The following is a 10,668-nucleotide window of genomic DNA, read 5'->3' as shown; positions in this document are numbered from 1 at the left end:
AATAAAGCTTTAAAATAATTCGCATTTATTTTAAAACAAAGAATCAACGTAATGATCTCATTGATCCGGTTGTTTAGAAAGTACGATTCTCTCTTAATTTATAGAAATAAAAAGATTGTGGAAATCACCAAATGCCCTCAATAAACTCAAGAAACTTGACATAACCTAAACTAAAACTAACTAATTACTGACAATACATCAACCATCCTAATATGAACATACTTATGTACACCTACATAATTTCTTTTAGACTATAGCATCCTTGCACACATACATGCATATTTAGTTACTTACACAAACATAAACTTACATTTAAAACAGGTTTGCCTAAAACTATACTAAGCTATTAAAAACTAAAATAAAGAACATAAAACAACATGTTCTGAATTAAACCAAAAAAAAAAATAAAAAATTGTTAGAACGCTTGAAAAAAACTGAACAAAGAATAGAACACAGTAAGAAATCCACACTGGCAATGAATAACATGTAAAAATATTTGTTTAAGCAATAAAAATGTTAATAGACTTAAAAACGCAAATTAGTCTTTGATAATGTGTTCATATAAAAATATAAATATAATAACGTAACAATTCATATAAATATCTTTATAGTTCAGGGCAAATTTATACAAATGCTAAGCAATTTATAAACCAATTTCAATAGAAGTACTGTTCTGCTATTCTATTGACCCTTACTGTAAATCCACATTCATTCAAAAGGTATGCACACTAGCCATGTCCATACACCCGCATAAATAATCAAGCTTTTTATGACACGCAACCAAAAAAAAAAAAAAACTTCAACAACATAAAAACAAGAAGAAACACAACAAAATGTAAAGAAATTTTATTAGATTTTACTTTTTTTTATAATCTAACTAAAAGTAGGCAATAAAACCCATTATATATTTCCTTTCAACGTAAAACAGTTTGTTGTAGTTGTTATTTTTCTTCCATTTTTAATTTGTTGTTTTGTTTTAGTTGCTGTTTTAAGTTGTCGTCCTGTTCTTTTTTTATAATTATTGCTGTTGCCATTTCGAGGCACAGAGAGCAAATATGGTAGCGTTTGAGCGAGCCAGAAGAGTGAGTGAGTAAATGAGCAGGCGAGTTGACGTGGTATGCGTTATAAATGTCATCGTCTAGTGGGTCAACTCATTAATTAAACATGATAATCAAATGCCATAAATCAGTAGGAAATAATTTAACTACAACTAAAAGAACACCTCAAGGGGGTAAACGAAAACGCCTCAAACTAAATGGGCAATTTAATTAGAGAACAAAACAAATAAAATGAATTTATGTAGATATTAAATAATGAGTAATAATGAAGTGCTTATGGTGTTTTTTGCCATTATTAAAAAATGCAGAATTTTGTTTGGATTAAATCGGATTATAGGAAATTTATCAATTTGCTAACAAGTTAAAAATATGGGCTTCCACAACGCAAGCGTACGAATTGAAACGTGCACTAGTTCTACGTTTTATTGCAAAGGATTTGGAATCCCCATCAGGGATTCATAGATAGATAGATAGATAGATAGATAGATAGATAGATAGATAGATAGATAGATAGATAGATAGATAGATAGATAGATAGATAGATAGATAGATAGATAGATAGATAGATAGATAGATAGATAGATAGATAGATAGATAGATAGATAGATAGATAGATAGATAGATAGATAGATAGATAGATAGATAGATAGATAGATAGATAGATAGATAGATAGATAGATAGATAGGTAGATATATAGATAGATAGATAGATAGATAGATAGATAGATAGATAGATAGATAGATAGATAGATAGATAGATAGATAGATAGATAGATAGATAGATAGATAGATAGATAGATAGATAGATAGATAGATAGATAGATAGATAGATAGATAGATAGATAGATAGATAGATAGATAGATAGATAGATATACAGATAGATATACAGATAGATAAATAGATAGATAAATAGATAGATAGATAGATAGATAGATAGATAGATAGATAGATAGATAGATAGATAGATAGATAGATAGATAGATAGATAGATAGATAGATAGATAGATAGATAGATAGATTGATTGATTGATTCATCATTGGCTAAAAAATAAAATAGAAAAGTAGGACAGAAAACTTTAATTAAAAACTTTAATTAAAAAAATTTGTTTAAATATTAAATTAAAGAAAGAGAAAAACATGTTTATTAAAACATGTATATTAGGTTTGTGCTGATGTTTGTAACACACAAAAATATTCGTCCTATACCCATATTAAAGTATACCTATAGGCTTAGAATCATTTTCTGAGTCGATTAAGCTATGTCCGTCCTTCTGGCTGGCTGTCCATGTAAACCTTGTGCGCAAGTTACAGGCCGCAATTTTCAAGATAATTGGATGAAATTTGGCACACACGATTCTTTAGGCCCAAGGACGAAGCCTATTGAAAATGGTTAAAATTTCGACTAGCCCCTATACAACCGTACCCTCAAATGTGGCCTTTGGGCTTATAATTAATTTAAATGATCTATTATGTCAACGAAAGTCGACAAAACTTAGTTTTATAGAACTTTAAATGACACTACCGATTTTTGTAATGATAGGGCTTCATTTGACCCTATCCCTCATACAAACTCCCCTTCAGAAAATGACTTAAAGGTCAAAATTCACTTACAAACACTAATGACACTTTTAAATTCTACATAAATAATATTGAAGTAGACTTAAGCACTTAACCGAAATAAAGTTAAAAAAACAAATCAAATGCTTTATTTTTTAAACAATCCCCATTGGTAACATATATAGTGACTGGTGTAGGGTATCATATGGTCGGCTACGCCCGACTATACATTCATACTTGTTTTTTCTTTGATTGATGAGAGAAATGATATTGCGCTAAAGTTTAAGAAAAACATTTTTAAGATATCGTTTAATGCTAAACAAAATATTTGTATTTAAAAAAATATTTGTATTTAAAAAAATATTTGTATTTAAACCAATATTACTAAAGTGTTTTCTTTACTACTCCTGTAATGAGATAAAATTAAAAATATACACTTGTTCAGTATTAAAACATTTTATTTTCAATTTACCATCATTTAATTTGTGTTTATTTTATGCGTTTCCGCAAAATGAAGAAAATAAACAAAAATTGTAAAATAAAAAAAAAAATTAAATAAAATAACAAATATGTATAGAAAAGAAGCTGAAATAAAGTGGGAAAAAGCAAATAAAATTAGTTGTTTAAGAGAAGTAATACAATTTGCGTTTTTAGTGGGCTCACTTAAGCGATTTTTTTTCCACGTTTACTTGATTCTTCCTGCTGTTATCGTATAAGGACAGTCATTCGCATTCGTTCATTTATTTATTTGTACTCTCAGTCATTCATTTCATATTGTGGTGGTTTAATTGTGCTTAAGTAAATACATTTTAAATTAAATGTTGTTATTTTTTATTTTGTTATTACGGCGGTTACTTGATTGTAGACACTTAATAAATGTGAGGGTGATTTCATTTGGCCACTTGAAAAATTCTATTAAAGTTTTGTATTTTTATAACTTTTGTTGTTATTTATTTGTATGTTTCCACTGAATACAATTTATTAAGGATACTTAAGTTAGAGGTTTGTGATTTTTTTTTGGGAAATGAAAAACATTAATGTTTTTTTTTATTTGTCTTCTTCGGGGAATGTTGCATGGGAGTGATAGAGATAAGTAATAAAATTAAATTGATAAAAAATTTCTTGAGTAGGCCGGTCATTAAAAATTAGATTTGCGAACAGGAGGATGTCTATTTTGGGGAACAGTGAATCCTTCCAGTCAAGAGAATAGTCTCAAAACTCTAATAATATTTTCAAAATTATTTACTAAATTTACACTTATGTTGTTTTTAAAAAATTACCAAATACATATAAATTTAACTTACCTACACTAAAAATTAAGTGATAAATTTTCTTCATATTTTTATCATAACCATTATTTAAAAGTAAGTAAAAGTGTATGTTTTTTTTAGTTGAGATTTTAACCGGATACGGATGTTGTTTAATTTCCTAAAATCATAAATCCTTTTTGTTGTCGATTACAACAAGCCCACTAGCTGCAATGTATATATAGATTATCAGAAAAAAAAAAACAAAAACCAACAACAATAAAACATACCAAAATACAAACCCAAACAACACTCATGCTATAACAATTGCAATCATAAATTTTTTTCTAAAAGGATGTTTTGGGGTTTTGGGTTGTTGTTCTTGTGTTTTTTCTTCTTTAAAATGTATAATTTTCCACCAGGGGTACCGGCAACATCCGAAAATCATAAACAACAATGACATCTTATTTCGTTGGTTCATGCAGTAATACGCACTTTTTTGGTTGTTACTACAGACAGTGGCAAATTGCAAGGTTTTCACAATGAGGGCCTTTTTTACAAAGTAAAATATCCAGATCAGTTTTAAACTTACCGCTATCCATCTGCCAATTCATGAAAATCTAAAGACCTTCCATTATATAAATAAATAACTATCTTAGATCTTAATGGATCCTATATTCAAATTCCTATATATACAACATAATAAGCGTTGGCACATTCATGCTTTACGTTAGGCCTTTTTGCTGAATATCCTTTGCCTTTCTACTTTTGCTATGAACTGAATTTGTACGTGTTTTTATAGAACTTAACAGGATTTGTTAAGTTTTTCTTTTTTCTCTGTAAATGTATCTGTTTTTGAAGCAAAATCCAAACTCCCGGAAAAATAGTTCACAAACACTTTTGTGGGCAGTGCGTCATGTTCCACGAGATAGTTAGTGTTAGACAAAAGTTAATAGAAAAGTAACGATGTTGGTGCGTATGTACTCAAGAGCAGCAGGAAAGAAAAGTTTAAACAATAGGTCGACTATGAAAGAAAGTTGCGACAACACCGCATGTGAAAAGAACTCTAGTGATGTAACTAACTAAATTGCTATCTCATTAACTAACTGACTTGCTAACTAACTAACTAACTAACTTACTAACTGACTTGCTAACTAACTAACTAACTAACTAACTAACTAACTAACTAACTAACTAACTAACTAACTAACTAATTAACTTACTAACTAACTAACTTACTAACTAACTTACTAACTTACTAACTTACTATCTTACTAACTTACTAACTTACTAACTTACTAACTTACTAACTTACTAACTTACTAACTTACTAACTTACTAACTTACTAACTTACTAACTTACTAACTTACTAACTTACTAACTTACTAACTTACTAACTTACTAACTTACTAACTTACTAACTTACTAACTTACTAACTTACTAACTTACTAACTTACTAACTTACTAACTTACCAACTTACTAACTTACTAACATACTAACTTACTAACTTACTAACTTACTAACTTACTAACTTACTAACTTACTAACTTACTAACTTACTAACTTACTAACTTACTAACGATTAAAAAAGAAATGGAAATCTTAAAGAAAATTTGTTATAAAAAAGTAAGTTAAGTTTTTGTGTCTAAAATAAGACTTTTTTTAAATTTAATTTCTTTTTCGTTTTTTTCTTAGTTAGTCAAATAAATAATGTAAATACAATATACAGATTACTAGATTCCATATTGGCATTATGCAATACGTATACATATTTTAAATATGCGCTTAAAATTGTAAGTCCTTTAAACTTTGAAGTCGTTTTATAAAGTCTTATGTCCTTAATTTAAAAAATCGGTGTACGTAGAATTGCTATAAGTGGAATCTATTTTCATATACATTATTTTGTCTATATTCCCCCCGAGCACTTTCTGTAATATTTCAGCTCTTAAGAGGGTATCCGAAGTCAACTTAATCCATTTTCGACATGGGTAACATATTTTGGAGAGGTATGACACTGACACTTTTTTAAACATTTATTTTCTATAGAGTTTTTAACAGTAAGATTGAAGGTCTTGCCTAGATTTTTTAAGAATCAAGAATCAACTTGATTTGCTAAGTTATGTCCATTATTGATATTTTACCAGTAAGATTATGCTCTCTGTTCTATACAAAGGAATTTAAGTGTCATGCTCACATAAAACTAGCTACCTGACCTATAGATCGAGTATATCCTATTACAACTTCTATGTTGTGCAAACACTGAGATCTACTTAACATATCAAATTTTCTACGAAGTTTCAAAGATTATAAGTAGAATAAAAACATGTTGTTATTTGGTAATATTTGGTTTTCAGTCTCTACCTGTGATGATGTTCTGGTTCTTCTATGTTGTTGATAATAAACAAACATAACAATACAACACAATAACGGGTCACCAGTTATCCTGTTCGTGTCCGTCCATCCGTATGCAGCAAATAGACAAACCAACCAAACAACCAACAGCAGCAACCAACAACCAGTCAACAAACAGACACTGTTAAAGTTATTGGTAAACTAATGTTCTACAACTGACAACACATGCTGAGTTGAATTGAATGAATGGCTGCTATTGGAATGGTGGACTGGCTACTTTTGGTATGTTTACATTATACTCAGTCCCAATAACAATTTGATAAACAAAAAAACACAGACAACCAGAATGGACAATGTGTAACAATGTGCTCAGGGAGTTTTTTTTTGTTCATCCTGTTTCTCTGTTGTTTGTTTGTTTTCGAACTGCTTTTTGTTATGTGTTTATATATCCGTTTTTATGTTGCAATTACAACCACAACAATATCAACTGCCTGCTCGACATTCTCTCGCTGTCTCCGGTTTATATGCTAATGTTTTGTGTTTTGTAAATGTTTCTATGTGACTTTGACTATATGTATCTGTGTAGGCAGAAAGAAGTCTATAAAATGTCCATAGAATTGCATTGTTTGTTGTTTGCATCAGATATGACAAGGAATGTAATACATTTCAGATTCATGGCGAAACAAAAAAATAAAACTAAATGCAGCCACAATGACAACACCAACAACAACAATAACAATAGAAGTATCAAGGTTGAATAATTTCATTAGGGAAGTAGTCACCAATAATTCCTTTAATTTTATTAATTTTTTTATATGCACTTTAAATGTTTATGTGTTTATAACCATTTACGTAATTTGTTTAACACTTATTGTTATAGATTTGTGGGTGTTTTAGGATTTTTATACCCTTCACCTTCGTGAGAAGAGCATATATAAGTTTGTCATTCCGTTTGTAATTTCTATAATATAATTTTCCGACCCTATAAAGTATATATATTATAGATCCTTGTAGATTGCGGAGTCGATTAAGCCATGTCCGTCTGTTTGTCTGTATGTTTGCTGATATCAGCGAATCTTCAATAATTCTGTTTGAAATGCTTTCGGGAAAATCGCTATTTAAACCAGCAAAATCGGTCCATAAATAACGGAGATATGAACAAAAATTTCAGAAAATTTCATCAAAAACAGAGATTTTTTTATTCATGCTCAAACAGAAATTGCAAAAAACAAAAACATAATACATAATCATACAGTAAATTTTGTTATTGTACACTTGTTTATAAAATTAAGGCAGAACGAGAGCAGCAGAGCAAGAATAGCAGAACGAGAGCAGCACTACTGTGTTGTTATTGGATAGAAACATGAAATTATATATGTGGAGCCTGGCTAAGTTAGAAGCCATAAAGAGGAACTTTTTGGTACTTTTTCGTTTTTCAAAAGGTACTTTTTGAATTTTTTATAATATTGAACCTAGAAATATGAAATTAAGTATGTAGTGTCTGAATTAGGTGAGAATACATAAAAGGGAACTTTTGGTACTTTTCCGTTTTACAAAAGGTACCGGAAAAAGTGAACTTTTTGTTACTTTTTTGTTTTTTTAAATGTACTTTATGAATTTTTTTATAATATTAAAACTAGAAATATGAAATTAAGTATGAGTCTAAATTAGGTTAGAACACATAAAAGGAAACTTCTTGGTACTTTTTCGTTTTTCAAAAGGTACTTTTTGAGTTTTCTATAATAATAAACTTATAAACATGAATTTAAGTATGTAGAGTCCGTATTAGACGAGAACACGTCAAAGGCGATTTTTTGGTACATTTTCGTTCTACAAAAGGTATTTTTTGAATTAGACGAGAACCGGAAAAATTTTACTTTTTGTTTTTTTAAAATGTACTTTTTGAATTTTCTATAATAATGAACCTAGAAATATGCAATTAAGTATGTGGATTCTGAATTAGGTGAGAACCCATAAAAGGGAACTTTTTGGTACTTTTCCGTTTTTCAAAAGATACTTTTTGAATATTCTATAATATTAAACCTAGGAACATAGAATCAAGTATGTAGATTCGGAATTAGGTGAGAACACATAATATGGAACTTTTTGGTACATTTTCTTTTTTAAAAAGTACTTTTTAAGTTTTCTATAATAATGAACTTAAAAACATGAAATTAAGTATTAGACGATAACAAATCGATGGGAATTTTTTTTGGTACTTTTTGGTTCTGCAAATGGTACTTTATGAATTTCCTATAATATTGAACCTAGAAACATAAGTAATATTAAGTATGTAGAGTCGGAATTAGGTGAGAACCAGAAAATGTGAACTTATTGTTATTTTTTGTTTTGTTTTTAATGTATTTTATGAATTTTCTATAATATTGAATCTAGAAACATGAAATTAAGTATGTTCAGCCCGAGGTAAGTGAAGTTCATATGTTTTAGAAAGTTGTTAATTGAGATCTTAGGTACATTTTTGTAGTTAACTGTTTTCTTAAATTTAAAACGGTTCGCTACTTATAAGCCTGAGCAAGGAAAAAACATTTAACAAAAATTAATTTTTGCGATTCTTTTGATCATGAAGATAATTTTTTGACTTTATATCTTCACAATTTTGGTTCTTTGTGATAAGAGCAACAACATTCCCTCAGAGAGTAAATCAAAATTCCGATCGGTTTGCAAGATGCGAGCGAGAAAATTATCACTATTTTCAAAAATGACACCGAGGCCCCAAATCTTTGGGGGCCTATAACTAAAAAAGTGCATAACTTTGGGCAAAACTGGAAGACACGGGTCTTCTTATTTTTGGTCTTTTATCATATAGTGGTTATTCGATCATGACTTAAAAAATTACACACAGTGTAATTGCTCATATGTATTTGTAATTTACGTAAATACCTATATAGCAAAATAAATGTTACGCAGTTATATACAGTTATAGCTTGACCATCTGTCCATCTGTGTGTCCAAATTCTCAAAATAATTTGATGAAATTTGGCATGTACTCCTCCTTTGATCCAAGTTTGAATTAAAAAGTATTTATATAAAACATTATCAAAAAGTCGTTATTGAAGTGCATCTATGTAATGAAAACGATATGTAGCAGTCATTGTAAGGTATGCAAACATACCTCCATATACATATTATTTTAATTTCACTTAAGAAGCTTTAAAGCAAAATTTATAATATTATTAACAAACTATTTGCAGCTAAAACTTAAATACCTTCTTATTTCTCCAAATGAAAGCAAACAACTGCGTAACATAGATTTTCTTCATTTCCTCGACTTGCTTTATATCTTATAATCATTAGAGTTTTTTGTTTAGTTCTGTTGTAATAGTACCTTTTGAAAATTGTCAATTGTATGAAAATGCAAATTTATGGCTTATTTGTTTTTGTGCCCTTAATGTCGTTAGTCCTTGAAGTTTCTATAACAAATGCTCTATACATTTGTGCTTTACCATTGTGTAAATGTTAAAGCCTTTTTCTATTAACACCCCACGTTCATTTACATTAAGAAATCCCTCGAACATTATGCTCCACCTTTCTAGTCAAGTGTTGTATGTTACCTTTCTCAGAAAATGAATTTATCTCTTGGGTAAACAATGTAAAATCTATAAAAGTGATTTCATTAGAAACCCTTTATTTTGTATTTACAGATAAGCATTAGTGTTGATTGTATCATTTACCTCTATTCATTATTAAATCCCCCCGAAATTTTTCTTTGTCACTTTTAAATAGGAAACATAAAGGAAACGTTAATGAATATTATGAGTATTTAATAGGGAGTATTATTGTATGGCAAGGATATTTAATTTGGGTAAAGTAACTAAAATGTCCAAATAATTTTATAGCATCTGTATAAAAAAAAATCCCCAGAAAAAAGAATTAAGTTTAAGTGAAATTAAAAAGTTTGTAAATTGGCTTAAAAGTTAAGTAATAAAGAAAAAAGAAAAATGTTCGATACATTTTCAATTACGAGAATATTAGTGATACATTTTCAAATTTCCAAACACTGAAATTTGCACCAAAATTACTATTATTGTATAATAGTAAAACAATTTTAAAAAAATTTTTTATGAAACAAAGAAGAAAAAAATATCTAAACTATTTTGAAAAAATTTTGCTACGACCAATAGCAGAAAAGTTAAACTCATTTGAATAAATCCCCGTATGGCCAAAATGACCACATTTGACCCCCTCTAAGAGCGGCAGTTCTTGACCTAGAGCTGAAAATGTCTGGCCTACTATCCAACAGTATTAACTGTTGTGTGAATTTTGCCCAATGTCATGTTAAAGATTGGTCAGTTGACATGAAATTTCCCATATGGAGGTAATGGAACCATAACTGAACTAGAACTGAACTAGAACTGAACTAGAACTGAACTAGAACTGAACTAGAACTGAACTAGAACTGAACTAGAACTGAACTAGAACTGAACTAGAA

Source organism: Lucilia cuprina, chromosome 6, assembly GCF_022045245.1.
Source record: "Lucilia cuprina isolate Lc7/37 chromosome 6, ASM2204524v1, whole genome shotgun sequence".
Lineage (NCBI taxonomy): Eukaryota > Metazoa > Arthropoda > Insecta > Diptera > Calliphoridae > Lucilia > Lucilia cuprina.
Note: the sequence above shows the minus strand (reverse complement) of the source record.